Genomic DNA, 19,422 nt, shown 5'->3' on the forward strand with positions numbered 1-19,422 from the left:
ATCACAGGACACCACCAAGGTCCGTTTAAAACAACAGCCCTCTGGGTCCGCAGGAGGGGGCACACTACGGACCTTCACAAACATCCCCTCACAAAATCCGCCCCTTGAGAAACTTTAACCCAAACACTCCCCCTTACCTTCTCTTCACCACTTTCCCCTCCACAGGATTTCCAACCTGGACAAACTCACAACAGTAAAACCGCCTCTTCCTCCCACACCCCCACCTCCCCCCTCAACCCTCCCTCCCCTGCGATCCTCTTTCCCCACTGCCATCATCTTACAGCCGCCTGTCAAAAAAGATGCCACCAGCGGCACTCGCCTACTCTCCCCAGCTTTTTTGCCTACCAGGAACACACGCATGGGACAAAAACCACCACTCCTCCATCTCCGGAAGGGAAAAATCACAGGGCACCAACAATGTACATTTGAAAGTACCCACACCAATGACTGATCAAAACCAAACTTGGCACACCGACCACCCATGACCCACTCTACATCCTGGCATTGTTTGGAGGAGCATAGACCATGGACAATGGGAGTTGTAGTTGACCCACACCCACTGAATCCAGCTGACATTGGATCTAGGCTGCACTTGGAACACGGGCAAAAAATGCATTTCTCAATTGACCCAGGCACCGCAGTTTGCACGAGAATGGACCAAGGATGATGGGATTTCCAGTACCTTCTTCCCATTCACCTCCCACAGACCACTGCTACTCTATCCAATGACACATCATGACCAAACTTGACACATATACCCCAAATGACCCACTTTATGTCCTCCTGCGATTTTGGGGATGACGGACCAAAGATGATGGGATTTACAGTACCTTCACTTACTGAGATCACTGCAACCCACACCAGTGACTGATAAAGACCAACCTTCACACAAAGCCCCCCCCCCCCCATGACCCAGTCTACATCCTGGCACTATTTGGAGGAGGATGGATCATGGATAATGGGAATTGGAATACCTTCACTCAACTTCCAGAGTCACCAATGACTGATCAAGACCAAACTTGGCACATAGAACCCCGATGACCCAGTCTACATCCTGGTATGGTTTGGAAGAGTTTAGACCATGGATGATGGGACTTGCAGTATGTTCACTCACTTCCCAAGACCACTGTGATCCTCATCAATGTCTGATTAAGATCAAACTTGACACATAGAGCCCCCATGACCTACTCGACTCCCTGGCAATGTTTGGAAGGGGATGGACCGTGGACGATGGGACTTGCATATGGGAGTTGTAGTTCACCCGCACCCACTAAACCCAGCTGACATTAGATCTTGGAACACAGACAAACATTGATTTCTCAAATGGCCCAGGCACCGCCGGATCCTCAAGCTAGTTCTAAAAAAAAGAAACATAAGAGAACTTCATTCAGACCCTCTCACATTGGATATATTTAAATGTTTGTGAATTGCATTGGGTCATATTGTGTCATTTATTGTTTGAAGAGATTTACTCATTTATATTTCAAATAACTGCTTCATTCATATATATATATATATATATATATATATATATATATATAGTAAACTTTCAAGAAGACACTATCTTTGCCATTGTCAAAAAAAGTTAATTTTCCTAGCATTTCCTACATAAGGCAACCAGAGCAAAAATATTGGGCCGACATAATTCTTGACACTAGTGAAGCATAAATCTCCACAAGTGTACCTATATGAGATGGTGGAGTTTAGGAAGTTGAAAATATTTTCAAGCAGCCCTACAGCCATTCAATTTCAATTCAGCCTGATTACCTCTTTGTGTAACAGCACATAAAAGATTTGGAAATGGATAATCCTTGGTTACATAAGGAAATGTGATCAAGAAGTCTTCTAGCCTTGATCTGGTGTTCCTTTTATTGAAATGTCAACTCTGAACAGGGAAGATGACATTGACACCATTATCATTAGTTTACATTGTATGCACAGATGAATCTTCAAACTGCTTGTAAGATTCATAGGATTTAAGGACCAGGACTACCAATGTATACAGATTTTTTTTCTGAATACCCTTGCAGACTTGGACAGCAGTCCTTTTGATGCTTAAATCTTTATCTACAATAGGATGACATCATGTTGAGCCTATCACTATGCTGACTAAGACAGATAATTTTACAGCTCATTGTATTGGTAGCAAGTACCAAGTATGGCAGCCTCCGGTGGCTCAGTGTGTTAAAGCGCTGAGCTGCTGACCTTGCAGATGAAAAGGTCCCAGGTTCAAACCCGGGGAGCGGAGTGAGCGCCTGCTGTTAGCTCCAGCTTCTGCCAACCTAGCAGTTCTAAAACATGCTAATGTGAGTAGATCAATAGGTACCGCTCCGGCAGGAAGGTAATGGTGTTCCATGCAGTCATGCCGGCCACATGACCTTGGAGGTGTCTACGGACAACACTGGCTCTTCGGCTTAGAAATGGAGATGAGCACCAACCCCCAGAGTCGGATACTATTGGACTTAACGTCAGGGGAAACCTTTACCTACCAAGTTATTTAACATTTATTTATTTATTGCTGAGTTTAAGAGAGATGCTTGTGATTATTTAGTGTATTGTGTTCTTTGACATGGTGGGTTCCACGTGTTACTCCATTTTTGTTGTTGTTGTTGCTGTTGTTTATTCATTCAGTCATGTCCGACTCTTCATGACCTCATGGACCAGTCCACAGCAGAGCTTCCTGTCAGTCGTCGCCACCCCCATTTCATTCAAGGTCAAGCCAGTCACTTCCAGGATACCATCCATCCATCCATCTTGCCCTTGGTTGGCCTCTTTTCCATTTTCCTTCCATTTTCTCTAGCATCATGATCTTTTCCAAGCTTTCCTCTCTTCTCCTTCTTTCCAGTGAGCAGCCGGGCATTATTTCCTGGAGGGTGGACTGGCTGGATCTTTTTTCTGTCCAAGGCACTCTCAGGATTTTCCTCCAACACCAAAGTTCAACAACATCTATCTCCCTTCGCTCAGCCTTCCTTATGGTCCAGCTCTCGCATCCATAGGTTACTATGGGGAATACCATTGCTTTAACTAAGCGGATCTTCGTTGCCAGTGTGATGTCTCTGCTCTTCACTATTTTATTGAGGTTGGCCATTGCTCTTCTCCCAAGAGGTAAATGTCTTCTGATTTCCTGGCTGCAGTCTGCATTTGCAGTGATCTTTGCACCTAGAAATGTAAAGTCTGTCACTGCCTCCAGGTTTTCTCCCTCTATTTGCCAGTTATCAATCAGTCTGGTTGCCATAATCTTGGTTTTCTTGATGTTTAACTGCAATCCAGCTTTTGCACTTTCTTCTTTCACCTTGATAAGGCTCCTCAGCTCTTCCTCACTTTCAGCCATCAGAGTGGTATCATTTGCATATCTAAGGTTGTTAATGTTTCTTCCAGAAATTTTCACTTCAGCTTTGGATTCATCAAGCCCCGCACGTCGCATGATGTGTTCTGTGTACAAGTTGAATAGGTAGGGTGAAAGTATATAGCCCTGCCTTACTCCTTTCCCAATCTTGAACCAGTCTGTTGTTCCCTGGTCTGTTCTAACTGTGGCTACTTGGTCTTTATAGAGATTTCTCAGGAGACAGACAAGGTGACTTGGTATCCCCATACCACCAACAACTTGCCACAATTTATTATGATCCACACAGACGAAGGCTTTAGAATAGTCAATAAAACAGAAATAGATGCTTTTCTGAAACTCCCTAACTTCCTCCATTATCCAGCGGATATTTGCAATTTGGTCACTCGTTCCTCTGCCTTTTCTAAACCCAGCTTGTACATCTGGCAACTCTCCCTCCATGTATTGCTGGAGTCTGCCTTGCAGGATCTTGAGCATTACCTTACTGGCATGGGAAATAAGTGCCACTGTATGAAGGTTTGAGCATTCTTTAGCATTTCCCTTTTTGGTATGGGGATATAAATTGATTTTTTCCCAATCTGATGACCATTCTTGTGTTTTCCATATACTCCATTTTAGGCAGAATAAATGCCTTGGGCCAACTCAGTTAGACATGATTGTTCATAAGTTTTCATTACCACATGCAAAGTGGCATCAGCCCTATTATTTGCAGAGTTGCTGAAGATGATGAAGAGGAACACACAGCTGAATTGATGAACACATTACAGGCAATAAAAATGCATTGTGAACATTCATTCATTCATTCATTCATTCATTTAATATATAGCCTGCCTTTCTCTTAGAATAGAACCCAATACAGTTTTCAGAAGTTTTAATCAAGTTTAAATTAAATTCTCATTTTACAATGTTTTTTAAACAATTAAATAACTATATATTAAAAACATGATCAAAACAGTTAAATATATTTAAAACATAAACAAGAAGTTTATGTTTAAACAAGAAGTAGATAAAAAACTAAAATACAGCTAACCACTTCATACATATTACTGCTGTTGAAAAATATGAAACCTGCCCCAATAAAAAGATAACAGAAAGGGGGCCAAATGAACTTCCCATGGAAGGCGCTGAACAGCCTGGGACCAGCCACAAAAAGGGTCACCCTTGTTTTCTCACTAAATTCCTCCCTTGTACATCTTAAAATGTATGCTGGCTTGTATACGGAGATACAGTCTTTCAAATGGTCTGGACCCAAACTGTATATGACTTTGAAGGTCAAAGCCATCACTTTGAATTGCCCAGAAGTGAACTGGCAGTCGATGAAGTTGTTTCGGTTGAGGCAGGAACCAGCCCTAGGTGACAGTCTAGCCACAGCATTTTGAACTAACTGAAGTTTTTTATAGTATTGTAACAGTACTGTCAACTGCAAAAAGCAAAGCAATATGATATATTTGCCACCTCTGCATCCACACAATATTAGCCAGTGATACCGTTCTGTGTGCTCCAAATAAATCAATACTTCAGTTGCAGGATTGTACTCTATTTGCTGATAGAAATCTCTTTGATCCAGTAAAGATTTCAGCAAGTAGAATATTTGTTCTTTTGACCTTCTTCCTGCAGATCCCTGGCATCAGCTGCCACTGGAGGTTCCTATCCTGAAGAAGCAGATATTATTCAATGTAACCAATCTGCATTATTTGAGTGGGGGTAGAATCATTTCTGTTCACAGAGTTAGATATAAATGTAATGGGATCAAATATGAATGTAGGCAGTGTGACTCCCCCACCCCAATTGGTAATGGAACGTCCGTCAGAGGTTGTGGGACAAGCTGTTATGAAACCTGATCCCCAGCGCTTATTATCCATATCAGGGTTGAATATTGTCTCCTTTCTTCTCTATCTACGTATTTTATTCACATTCCACTATATTGGATGTGGCTGCTAAAAGTTTCAGTACAACAGTAATTGGGGAGCTGCATACTTTCTACACTTGCATTATATACTTTCTCCCCATTGTTCTTAAAACAATTAAAGAATGGAACAGGACTATGAAAGCACAAGGATGAACAATATGATGTAAAAAGTATGATCAAAATAAAAACTTTATAACTGAAAAACACAAGCTAAACAATGGTGTACTGTATTACCCTTCAATTCTAAAGCAATCTTGTACCTAAAGCGGCAATCTATTGCCTTCTTGTAAATCTAATGTCTAATTTTTTGAAGTGTAATGAAACAGAATGTTATGGTTGGGAATAGCAAAACAGTAGCAAGCTATTCTTTGGGCCAGAGGCATCAAAACAACAACAAAAGCATTCAGAATCAAATAAGCAAAGTAATGAATGATTGAATAAAATATGCAAACCTGTCAACAAGTAATCATGCTAGCAGGCCAGTAGTGTCTACTGGTTTCAAAGTATTTAACTAGAGGGATTCTAGGATTATCTAATAAAAATACACACATACTACACCACACACACACACACACACACACACACACACACACACAGATGCACCATAAATATTTTGAAGCTAGATATTTTTTGTACACAGCCTATGTATTCTGAGACTAGATATTTATAGTTTGCTTTCTTCTGAGGCTGTGAGTGATAATGGAGGGATCTGGAGAGGAAGGAAGAACCCTCGCGAGGAGGGCTCGTTGGAAGATTTATACAGGAAGAGAGTCAGGGAGATTGATGAGGAATCTTCTGAGGAAGATTCATGTGGGGACTAGGGAGGGGATCTTGAGCTGGAAATGGATGCTGAGGAACCAGTGGTGACGGAGGAAGTTGGCATAGATTGGGCATGGGCTCTGGAGGATCTTGGGGAGGAATCTGGGTCCATGGATGCTGTAAATGCTGGAGAGGCTTGGGTATCTTCAGAGGCAGATCCCACATGGTCTGCCTGGAGGAATGAGGGTAGTTCCACAGGTGTGGATAGAGTTGGGTGTGGGCAGGATGATCTTGATTCTGATGAGGAGTTTGGGATGCCTGATCCAAGGGCGTTGGCTGTTTGGAGCTCAGATTCCGATGAGGAGTTTGGGACACCTGATCCAAGGGCGTTAGAGGTTTGGATGCCCAAGGAAACCTAAATAAATTGGGGGTGTTGGGTCACTATGCTTTGTGTGTGGCAAGGTGTTGCTGGGCGCCATTGGGTTTCCTGTATGTGATTCTGAAGACTGGCTTGGGACTTTGCAACAGATGTAAGTTTGATCCGGGTTATTCTACAATGGAGGGCTGGAATTGTGTGGGTTTCCCTGGACTACACTGTTATTATTATTTTGCATTAGCTGCTGTTCGCCTTCGTTGTCTTGGCTCTTTGTGCCATTCCATGACGTGGACCTTCTTGTGACGACTTCACCCCTTGGACCTTGGACTGGAACTCAACTCGGCTTATCTCTTCACTCCTAAACTCGGCTTGGCGTCGTTCCTGTCTTTGTGGCTGTCTACTGTTGCTGACTACTGGCTTCGTTTCCGACCCTGACGCATTCTCCTTATCCTGACTTCCGACCGGCTTGACTACATTACAGCGTTCTGCTCCTTTAACTCCTGGCTCGACGTTTGTCTCTGGAACGGTTTGCCGCTATCTCTTCAGCATCTTCCAGTTTTTAGCCCGGTCTGGGATCTTGTTTCAATTTGGAATCGCTGTTGTACTTCTGGGTTTTGGGAAAGTTTTTGGGGCTTCATAACTGTTTGCCTTTGTTTGTTTTACCATTTTAAGCCCGTTTTGAGCTTTTGGGCTGAGTTCAAGTACTCTATGTTAAATCCGGATTATATCTCTGGTTAATCCGGATTATATACCAATTAATGCTTTTGGCGTTTTTCCTGCTTTGATTGCCTAATAACACTGGAGATTAAGTGTTTCAAGTCTCTATAATTTACTGAACTATTTTTGGACTATTACTTTAATAAACCATATTTTGGCTCTCAGTTGGCATCTGACCTTTGACAGTGTCATTTGTATTAGCACATGATTTTTATGTATGGTACTCTGAAGGAATTTGAAGAAGGAATTCAAAAACATTCCCAAAAAAGGACCCTAAAATTATTAAAAAGAGAAAAATACAGAACCTTTGCCAATTGCCAAAGACTGATTTGAGGACATTTGAAATAGTGTTCTCAATTCACCTGCTAACCTGCCTAGTGCCTATAGTAGAGATACACTTAATCAAATGAAACCTAAAAGTTAAGTTAATAAAATCCCACATTTTTTGCTTAGAACTGGAATATATGGCCATGTGCACTCACTTATAACCCAGTTCAAAGCAGATTATTCTGCCTTGATATTCTAGGTTGTATGGCTGTGTGGAAGGGCCCTGAGTTTGTGGAGCTACACAAACAAATGTTTTTCAACTGAAAGATTGAAAATGCTGGGGACAGCATGGGAGCAAACTGGAAAAATGTACTTTCAGGCGTATGATGGGCAAGTGGGTGGTGCAGATGATGCAGGACATTGGACAACAGATTTGCCCCTCTGCCCTATGATTTGCTCCACTACCCTAAGGATCCCCTCTTCAAGGAGTTCCACGTGATGAGGTCTTTTGATCCAATTGCAACTTCCTGGAGAAAAATGGAAAAGTGTGTAATTTTCAGTGATCCTTCACTCTTTGGCCATTACTTTACCTTTTCAGAATGGGATCCTTCAGAGAAATGTGGCAACTGATGGATCTTCAGGAAAAAATGGTCACAAAAAGAATACTCTTCCATATTCTACTGGCAGAAATATTTACTGGATCAAGGGAACTTCTATCAGCAAAAGAACACCAATGCCATACAACCCTGGACTGAATTATGGAGACAGATATTGCTTTTCTCCTTCTCCAGGCTCCTATTAATAGGGAGGCCTATGTACCTGCCAGAAAGAACAAGTGTGTTGCTCCTCTTGAGGCAACCTCAGGTAAATCCCAGTCTTCTTAATACGGAATGCTAAATTGATAGGCACCTTGCAAGCTGTAATGAACTTTTATTGTACTCAATGTATTTTGTAGAAACAGCCTGTCATTGTCATTCAACAAAATCATTCCATCTTTATATTCACTGCCATGGCTAGTAGTCAATAGTGCTATAACAGGAACATCCATATACAAAAGGTAGTGATACTGATAGATAGGAGAAAGAAGGGAACACTTAATACATTTAGAAAACATTCCTAGTGCTTTATCATGTTTTGGAATGGCATAATCATTCAAATATACTTTAAGCCTTTTCATACCTGAACAAAAGAGGGCAAAAAGATTATACTTGCTGATCCTGACTTGTACAAATCTCCTGTACACAGTCAGTGGAACATCTAGACAAAGTCTTGAAACATTCTGGTGCATGCTTAGGTTGACTTAGGTTATGTTTGACCTTTCTCATAAAACGAACACAGGAAAGCTCATAAGAACTTAAGTAAGACTTAAGCAATGTCAATCTTATGAGCATATTGTACTATTATTATTATTATTATTATTATTATTATTATTATTATTATATTTATTCTATCTTTTTTTTAGCTCCTATGGTATTTTCACTCTTTAACTATATTACATACTCATATTATTTACCTTTTGTTACCCTTCACCTAGTGCTATCCCTTCACCCCAGACCAGCCAATTACAATATTTATTTCCAAAATTCCATTGTTTCTTTTACAGGTTCCCCCCCCTTTCCTTCTACGTATACAAACTCTATAAATTTTCCCCATATCTTCCCAAAATCATCCTTTTTTTAATAACCCTCTTTTAATTTTAATATTACATGTCAATTTATCATTTATCGCAATATCCCAAACCTTTATACCATTCTTCCAATTGGCACTCCTCCCTTCCTTTCCATTTTTTGGCTATTAACAATCTAGCATAAGTGGCTTTCAGACATTTTTTCTAGTTTGTTTGGATTTGGTGGAGATTTTGTGGGACTAGGGAGGATACAGAACCACAGCATTTTGTAGTAATTTTTGGGATGTGTGAAAAAATGTCCTTTTATTTTGAGGAAATCGAGGTTTTGAGGAGCTTCAATGACCATACATCTGAATAAGACTGTGTGTGTGTGTGTGTGTGTGTGTGTGTGTGTGTGTGAGAGAGAGAGAGAGAGAGAGAGAGAGAGAGAGAGAGAGAGAGAGAGAGAGAGAGAGATTCATTCTGGGAGAAAGGTGAAGTCAAGCAAACAGACTGGCTACACAGCTGATAATATGCATACAGCCAAAAATTAGTTGTGCCTTCTTCATCCTCCATTTTTTTCCTTGTCAATCAGAACATCTCTTTGGATGTTCTTAAGTATCCTCAGTGCTTCAAATTAGCAGCTGAGAATTTGGCAAAGAGTGAGTAAACTCTTGGCACAAATGGGATGTCATGGGAGTGAGTTATTCACTCACTAGCTTTTGACATAACTAGTTTGGGGTTTGCCTGGGAATAGATTATAAACTGTCATGCATTCGGAAAATGATCTTGGGGAAGACCTGCAGCTGTGAAAAGTAATTGTTAAGAACTATCATCAGGTACATATGGTCAGATATGTTAAGGTAAGCTAATAGCATGCTAGGAGTAAAATGGAAGGTGTAAGGTAAGAATGATACTGCAAAATATAAATAGCAATAGGTATATAATAGCTTAACAAATCTTCTTAAATCCTAAAATAGAAAGAAAAAGAGGAAGGGAGGGGAAAGAAGGATGGTGGGAGGAGAGAAAGGAAGAAAAGAGGCAAAATTTGGAACAGTCTTGCTCTTTTTTCAACAGTGCAATGATAGAAACATTATGGACAAAGTAGAAGGAAATGTCTGCATGCAGCTGGTGTCCACAGCTGCATGAAATTACATGAAATTACTTTAAGAAAAAACATGTATGATAAGCATAATGATCCATTACTGGGAAAAGAACATATTTTAGAAATTTTACACTTAATACAGCTCTCAGAATTCCCTTGCCACCACGGTGAGCTTGGAGATTCTAGAAGTTATATCCAAAGCATACATTTATCAAGATCCAAAAGTAAGAATAACTTCAGAGGTACAAAGCTGTCAGGTTTTGATTTGGTTAAAAGTCTTGAGTTTACCTTGTTTCTAATATCGAGAGCATGTTCTGACTGTGAGTGACATCTGATTGAAAACATTCTTTCACCACCAAATAAATTATTCCATACGCATTATTAAAAGCAGATGCCTTTTTGTGCTCATTTTTCAACAAATACAACACAATTGTTTCACATGAACTAAAGCATGTTATCTACATTTTTCATTTGTTGTCATTTGCCTGACTTTGACTTAAGATAGGTCTATGAATAGGAAATCCCAATTTTGAATCTATCCATCTGTAATCTGGTTTTCTTCTTTTCTCACTATCTTCCACTTTTCCCCTTTTACAAACATTTATTGTCTTTTTCAGTTTGTCATGATGCCTCATAATTTGTCCAAAGTATGATTGTCTCAGTTTAGTAATTTTAGCTTTAGTAAAAATCAAGGCTTTATTTACTTTTGGACCTACATCTTCTCCTTATTGGGCAGTCTATAGTATCTGGAGTACTCTTTGTCTTTGTCACATTTCAAATGAATCAATTCTGTTCCTTACAGATTTCTTCATTTTCCAGTTTTTACCTAAAAAAGTAGGAATACCATGACTTGGATAACCCTGATTAGTATTAATAATATGTCTTTACATTTATGGATCTTATCTAGTCATTGTTATAGCTATATTCCTATATGCTGAAGTTTTCCAAAATATTCATCTTTTTCTTTTCTATTTCATTGTTGTTGTTCTTGTTGTTGTTGTTATAATATTTATTTATACCCTGCTTTATCTCCCCAAGGGGACACAACATTGTAAGTTGAGTAACATATGGTTTAAAAAAGTAAATTGAATATAAAATTAAATACAAACTAAATATAAATTAGTGCAGTACAGAACAGAGGGGCAATTTCTGTTAAGAAGGCTGAAATCCTTTTTTTCTTACATGTTACTTACATAGGAGCAAATAACATTTAACACAATTTGAGTGCTTCTAACATGGATACAAATAGAATTAAATTGCCAAGTTCACCTATAGTAGGTTATCTTCCTGGCTCATTTTATATCCTTCTGTCTCACTAAATCAATTTCTGCTACTTAAATGTGTGGAGAAGTGGAACTTATTTCTTTCCTTCTCAGGGTGATCTCACATAAAAAAAGGTCCAATGCAACTATAATAGTTTAATTTTGCATTTCCAAATCTGCAGAAGAATCTGTAACAATCTTTCCCACACAGAAGTTCACATAGAAATTCACTGTTTGATAACTTAACACATGCTTAAAACTTAGTACTTTATACATATACCTACTATTTCCCTACAGTCACCTTATCATTGATAATGGATAAAATCCTGTGTTGACCTCCCTTGATATCACCCCTTTCTTATTTTGCAAAATTACATTAATTCACCAATCTAAAGTTCCATGTTTGTATTTCTACACACCCTCATAATCCCATCTAGTACTGTTCCAATTTTGAAATGGCAAGGAGGATAAGAAGAGAATTCTACCCGATTACATTACTTTCCAGCCAGCATGCTGGTACAGAAGCAGAAAGATGAGAATGTTGTGAGATTTGGAGCTTTTACTCATTAATAGCTAAAGTTGGGGGAATCATGTGAGGCACACTGGCAGCAGGATGGATATGGCTGCAATGTCAGTTTGTCTTGTCACATGTTGCAGTCAGAATCTCTTTAGGTCAGTAGTCATGATGCAAATGACTATACTTTCTCACAGGGTGCATAAAGTCCTGGGAGAGCACATACAGAAAACTGTTTCATTTTTAAATTGGTGGGTAATCAACCATTACACAATAGGGGAGTTCTTGGTTGAGTCACCTATTTCACAATCAGTTACACAATGGTGGGTACCAGTGTAATTATTACACCATGCCATATTTAAACTGTACTAAAAGTGCATAGGGAATTGGCCAGGAAAATTCCTTTCTTCCATCCTTGGCAGAAATGTTTTTTTTTTTCTCACAAAAAGTTCAGTTTCATTTTTTATTTACAACCTTCAGCAAACACAACAAAAAATGGGAAGTGATTGTTTTGCCTGCCAACCCCCGAAATAACGAGACAACACAACTAGAATGGGTTTAAATATGGGCAACTTTTATTAATTGTTACCTATTTAACTCTGGAACTGAATGTAACTCTATTCTGGTGTAGAATCTGGTGGAAAAAAACCCCATCCAAGGTAGTGCCCTTAGCCGGCCTACCCTTGGGCTGATAAGGGCGAAAAAACCTGGTCTCCGGTTAGCCTGCACCTGAGCAACCATTTAAGGGGAACGTGTCAGAGATGTCAGCGGGGATGATGGGTAGCAGAGTGAAATCCAAAAAATTCACCATCCCGGTCTGCCTCCTTCTCTCCAGACTGTTTCCTCGTGTGGAAAACAGCACTGGACAAACTCACTCCAGTAGATGAGGGTTCAGTTGGTAGTCCAACAGCAAACAACTTTATTTACATGATCTATTTACAGATAGAGCAAATTCAGTCCTTTCCCCTCCATGAGTCCTTTCCGAAAGACTCATGCACACACACAGCCATTGCTCATCGCTGTTCTCCGCTCTACACAGGAAACTAACTCCCTCGCATTCCACAGGAATTCCACAGGAACAAGATAGTACATCCCGGTCAAAACACACTTGACCTCATTGGTCCTGTGATACATCAATTATAGCAGACTCTCATTAACTCCATAATTGCTGAATCCAGATTGATTTTAACATTTCACAATACACAATACCTTGACAATTCCCCTCCGAAATGTTCAAATCAATTCTCTACATATTTGATCAATCTTTCTTGAACTTCCACAAGATAATACATGTATACATACAGTCTTTTTCAATCACATGTAAATTGTTTTGATCACAATACATCAACTCTCTTCTTGCATCTTTATTAACACAATCGATGCCAGAACCATAACCTAATACACTGATGCTTCACTTCATTAATCAATAGTTTTCCCAACCTCTGAAAACTTAATTCATTGTGCCACATAGATTAATTTGATGCTGCCAGACTATATTACAACTCACTGCTGGCTTAACCATGGATCTCAAATTTCTCTTAAAATCCAATTCATTTCATAATCATACTTTTCGATCACAATTATTCACAAAAATGATTTAACTCTCTCTGAACATATATACATATTTCAATTTCCGTTCAGACTAATAAACAGGCACAATGTTTTTGCATCTCTGGCGCTTTGGCAACACCTGTGCCAATTGACAAGTTGGAGACCACTGATCAACTGATTCAATCTCAGTCTCAAGAAGAGGTATATCTTCACTTTTTTCTGTCACCTGCTCTTCACTCTCAAGCTTAGGTGATTTTTTCCCTTTACCCCCTCTCTTCTGATTCTTCTGGGGAGTCTGTACTTCCCCATGTTTCACTGGAGTAACCATCTCCTCCTTAATGGTTCGTTGCATATCCTTTTCAACAACAGAACCCCCTCCACCTGAAGCTTTCTGTACCTCCGCTTCCTTGGTGGAATTGTTATGAAACAACATCTCTTTGTTCAAATGCAACCTGTCCCAGCCTCATCCCTCTCAAAGTATGCCCTCTTTGAGAAAATAAGCCTCCCAAGACCACTGTGAAATTTAAGCTTGTCTTGGTAGTAGCCTAAGAATTGCATTCTTCTCCATTTAGGCTCTCCCTTTTTTCTCTGATTGGCTGGAACTTGTACCTGGGCGAATTGACCATAAATTCTCAGGTGTTTTAATTGTGGACATCTTTTATACATTCTCCGAAATGGGATGTCATCCAATTTCTCATCCCATAACCTGTTTAAAATATAATTACTTGTGTGTGAACACTCTGGCCAATTCTTAGTTGAGCTTTTGGAATCTCTAATTAAACACTTATTCATGTGAAGAATTTGCTTCATCCTATTTTGAGCCACACCTTCTTCATTTGACTTATTTGATTTTACATTTTTAAAACCTATATTCCTTTCACTCAACATTTTCTTCATCTCTTCATTACACACATTAATTCCTTTGTCAAAAACTATTTGACCTACATGCTGTTCATAGACCCTTTGAACCTTGTTTATCCAATTAGACACCTTTACAACAGCTTCCTTCAAATCCTTAAGGAAGTAAATATAACCAAATCTCGTGTGTCTATCTACTAACAGCAAAGTAAATTGAGAACCTCCCTGGCTTTTTACATCAGATTCTGTTACATATAGATGGACCATTTCAAACATTTCCTGGGTCTTAATTCCAGATCTTTTAGGATGCTCTTTTGATTCAATTCCCATCTCTGAACAAACTGCACAGTCTAATAAATTTTCACATTTCTCACACTCAAAGTCTGTGCATATTTCTAAAGTTTTTCTGAGCACCTCTACACGTGCATGACCCATCGCTCTGTGAAGATGATGGATACACCTGTCATGCATAATCTTCTGTTTCACACAATAAACTTGTGCCCCATCTGGAAAGTTATTTTTGTCAAACATCATATACATTTTATTTCTTTTTACACCTTTTGCTACTACTCGTCCATCTCTCTGAATATAGCAATAGATTCCGCTAAAAATTACTCTATATCCGTTCTCTGTTAAGGTAGCCACACTTAACAAATTAGAACTTAATTCTGGGATGTAGAGTACATTTTCCCAATCCACATTCAAGCAAGGGATGAACACAGTGCCACATTTGTTGAACTTCCTCTCAGTTCCATCAGCCAAAGTCACTGCTGTTCCAGACACATCCCTTCTGGTTTTCAAAAGTTTTAGATTTGTAACAACATGGTGTGTACAACCTGAGTCCAAATACCATTTGTTCTTTTCGGTGATCCTTCCATTCACCACAGCCATAAACACTTGGGGCTTAGTTGTTGTTGACAAATTCCTTGCCCCTCTGTTCCCACGAGAACTTCTAGCCTTGTTGTTTGGGCAACTCTTGGCAAAATGCCCCGGCCTGTTGCAGACAAAACAATGGTGTGTTTTGACCTGATGTACTGCAACTTCCTCACGATTCCCAGGAACACCATTAGGACCAAAGCCGACCACTTGCGTCCCCTCCTGGTCGCACTGTGCCATCGTCTGCTTCTGGGCCACTTCAAACGATCTCCGGTCCACTTCTTCTTGGATTCTCCCACACACTGAATCCAAAGCCAAATCCTGGACTCTCACATTCTGGAAAGAATGTACCAGAAAGTCCCAGTCCTCAGACAAGCTGCACAGTACCAGATAACACTTCTGTGCTTCAGAATATTGTAGGCCTCTTTCCTCAGCTCCAATCAATAATTGCTTTAGATTGTCCAAATGTTTTCTGACATCCTGGCCCTGAACAAGCTTTGCTGAAAACAGCCTCTTAGTCCAAATCATCTGAGACATGCAAGTCTCCCTCTGATGGACATCTCTTAAAGCTTGCCATATCTCCTCACGAGTGTCCTTGTTTCTCACATGGACAAGTTGGTTTGGTTGAAGGCACAGTATCAAATATGCTTTGGCTTTCCTCCTGTGCTCAGCATTTTGATCTGTTCCATCTAGTGTATTATGCAAATCCTGTGCTTCGAGTAAAGACCGCATCATTACTGACCACGATGCATAATTTTCATCAGATAGCTTTTCCATGCTGGAAATGAAGCTTTCTCCAGCCATCTCAGCCATCAAGATTCAACACCCTAAGCTCCCGGTGAATCAGCTGCCTCCGTGACCCTCGGTCCCTGAGATTAAGCCGTACTGCCACTTACTCAAGTGCAGACTCAGGCGGTCACAATCTTCTCCTGCAGCTTCACTGGAGCTCTCTTTTGGGTCCCCTCCGTCTCTGGAATCCCTCTCACGGCCGCACAGTTGCTGAAAGCTCACCAGCCATCAGCATCTCCATCCACTGCGCAGCGGAAGCGTGCTGGGCCCATAACCCAATGTCAGCGGGGATGATGGGTAGCAGAGTGAAATCCAAAAAATTCACCATCCCGGTCTGCCTCCTTCTCTCCAGACTGTTTCCCCGTGTGGAAAACAGCACTGGACAAACTCACTCCAGCAGATGAGGGTTCAGTTGGTAGTCCAACGGCAAACAACTTAATTTACATGATCTATTTACAGATAGAGCAAATTCAGTCCTTTCCCCTCCATGAGTCCTTTCCGAAAGACTCATGCACACACACAGCCATTGCTCATCGCTGTTCTCCACTCTACACAGGAAACTAACTCCCTCGCATTCCACAGGAATTCCACAGGAACAAGATAGTACGTCCCAGTCAAAACACACTTGACCCCATTGGTCCTGTGATACATCAATCATAGCAGACTCTCATTAACTCCATAATTGCTGAATCCAGATTGATTTTAACATTTCACAATACACAATACCCTGACAAGAGAAGCCTCCCATAAAGTTGTTTAGGCCAAACTCCCGACATTCCAAGGGCCTTTAGTTTAACCTCACCTGTTAAGATGAATACCAGATGAGTGTTTTATCTTATGCCCTTCTTGCCAAAGGGGGTGGTGCCCTAGATGTATACCAGATTGTATATTCCCCTATCAATTTTCCGCCACCAATGGGGGCAGATGTCTATCTAGTCCCCAACCCCCCCCCGCAAAAAAATTCTCTAACACCTCCCTAATTCCTACCTGCAAGTCGAATAGGAATTGAAAATTGCCCTCATCCGATAGATGGATACCATCTTCTCGGTAAAAATGCTTCTTGTCGTGTGTGATGGCATTATGTATAATAACTGACCCATAGCTGTGGGTCAAAGTAGCTCGAATTGCTCTATTAACTCTCTTTCTTGCTCTTTCGAGCCTGCAAAGATCGTCACCACCTGGCCACTTCAGGCATGGTATTATTGCAGACCAGGTAATGTGCGTATGGGGCCAAGCCTCCCATATTCACATAAAATCAGCTCGAGCCTGAAAAAATAAGGCCCTGCTCTGAAGCAGGCCTAAGTCATTCCCACCAAGGCGAGTGACCAAAATGTCGGGAGGAAGCCCACACCCAGGACCAAACAACAAGGGACCATAGGGAGTATGGCGTGCCTGACATTTCACCCAGTGGATGTAGCTGTGACTGCAAATCAGGACCCTCCGTCTATGCGCCAATGAAACTGCAACAAGAAGAAAGCAACAGGTAACTTCAAAGAAAAGGAGCAGACGTACCCCTTGTATGCACCAGAGCTCTAGGTAAGAAAAACGAAGAGGAGCGGATGTACCTCTTGTACACACCAGAGCTCCACCTCCCAAGAGACTTAATCTTTTCCACATCGTAGCCCAACTGGGCTGCAGTGGATTCAGCTCCAATACAAAAGGAGTGGGTCCCAAATTTAAGGTGAGCCAACCCAAGGCCTTAAGCGCCTTGGTTTTAATTGACCAAAATTGATATTTTGTCAACAGGGAGCCATCCTGATGACAAAAATAAGGAACCCAGGAGCAGCACCTTTAACTGCTAAAAATGCTGAGATGGCCTTAACGGGGCAAAGGTCATTGTTGCTGCACATGGCCAATTTGACAATCACCCCTCTGCCCCTTTGATCTGTCTTGGATGACCAGATCAACAATTCTAAACTCTCGGGGCTAAATGAAACATCTGAGAAATGGAGTGCTCGCTGTGTGGTGTCAGTTTTAGACATGGCGACCAGCTCGCTAACCCTGAGTGCCCCAAAAAACGCCACCAAGGCCACTATGTGAAACAAAACTTGCTCATAGACTAAATTGCAAATTTGGGGCCAAATTTGTTGCAAGCCTTTTAAAATATCAGGTGTCATGGGCTCCCTGTCATCATGTGGCTGTCCACGTTCCTGTGACCATCCTGACACTACCTTATGCAGGCGAAAGTCATTGGCAATATAATTGAAGCCCTGGGCCTGAAGCCAATAAGATAATACTGCTAATTTAGATCTGATTGAATGCGGTGTGAAGCCCCTTCTTCTGCAATGAACACAGTATTGTGCTATGTGCTCATAGGGAACTGGAAGAATGTTAGACAAATTATAACATTGCCTGAATTCGTTAAATTCCACGACCGCTCTGAGATAACCTTTCCTGGAGCTGGGTGCTAAAGCCATGTCCATGCCCCTCATTATTTCTTCATTCCAACCAGCCAGAGATGGTTTGGCATGGGCTCCGGATGACTGTCTGCGTAGGGCGCTAGTTGCCTGAAGTGCTCCAGCTGCATACGAGACAGAGCGTCAGCTACCGAATTATCTAGCCCAGCAATATGAAAAGCACGAAATAGTATATTATGAGTCAAGCAATGAAGTGTAAAATGGCGCAAAGCACCCATTACCCTATGGGACTTAGATGTTAAAGTGTTAATAACTTGTACTGTGGCCATATTATCACACCAAAAATGAACGGTTGCGTTGGCGAAACTTTTAACCCCAGTGATCACCGCCACTAAGATAGTGAAAAATTCCCAAAAAAATCAGATCCGCAGTTATGCATTCTGCGTGCCATTGCTGCAGCCAGACCTCCGCACACCAATGGTCTTGAACAATCACTCCAAATCCTAAGGACCCTGCAGCATCAGAGGCAACTTGAAGGGTGTTACCTAACATCAGGTCCTGCCTCCAAAATGAAACACCGTTAAATTTGGATAAAAATTCCAGCCACAGCAGTAGATTTGACCTGATGGAGTTTGTAACTCTAATGCAATTGTGCAGTAGTGCCACTCTGGCTATTGCATAGCATAACTTATGCAAAAAAGGCCCGCCCTGGTGCCACCACTTTGCATGCAAAGTTCAAGTGGCTCATGAGCTCCTGAAATTCACGCAGGGTGGCTTTCTTACGTGAAATAAACTGCTGGACCCTAAACGTCAGATCTGCCACCTCCTCAATAGGCAGCCTGGAATACTGGAAAATCATGTCAATTTCAACCCCCAGATATGTCAATTTAGTTGCTGGCCCTTCAGTCTTTTCCTCTGCCAATGAACTCCTAGCTGCCGAGTATTTTTTATTTCGTGTCAAAAGCATTGGTACAGCAAATACATTTCAAATAATGGAAATAAAATAAAAAAAGAAAAGAAATCACAAGCAACTGCCGAGTAAGCTGGTTGAATGTGCTCAACATGGAAGCACATTACCTGCTTCCTTGCCTTCCAGTGAAAAGAAAATCATCTAAATGATGGACCACCCCTGC

The 19,422-nt window shown here is 40.9% G+C and overlaps 1 protein-coding gene and 1 long non-coding RNA gene across 3 annotated transcripts in view; one reads left to right on the forward strand and one right to left on the reverse strand.

Annotated features, from left to right (window-relative positions):
* Nucleotides 1-13,202: 13,202 nt before the first annotated feature.
* The window catches only part of LOC134297414 (uncharacterized), a 475,920-nt gene continuing 469,700 nt past the window's right edge, over nucleotides 13,203-19,422 (reverse strand). The window contains exon 2 of the long non-coding RNA XR_010004140.1: nucleotides 13,203-13,635. This is a non-coding gene — a long non-coding RNA (uncharacterized LOC134297414). The remainder of the gene's footprint in view (nucleotides 13,636-19,422) is intronic.
* Nucleotides 14,598-19,422, forward strand: part of LOC134297413 (uncharacterized) — a 474,592-nt gene continuing 469,767 nt past the window's right edge. Inside the window, exon 1 of one of the 2 annotated variants that reach the window (XM_062974975.1) lies at nucleotides 14,598-14,689. The gene's annotated coding sequence lies outside the window, so the exon portion shown is untranslated. Of the gene's footprint in view, nucleotides 14,690-14,811; nucleotides 14,905-19,422 lie in introns of those variants that run through there. The other variant, XM_062974974.1, reaches the window with a different exon arrangement.

This window comes from Anolis carolinensis, chromosome 3 (assembly GCF_035594765.1).
Source record: "Anolis carolinensis isolate JA03-04 chromosome 3, rAnoCar3.1.pri, whole genome shotgun sequence".
In the NCBI taxonomy this organism is placed as follows: domain Eukaryota; kingdom Metazoa; phylum Chordata; class Lepidosauria; order Squamata; family Dactyloidae; genus Anolis; species Anolis carolinensis.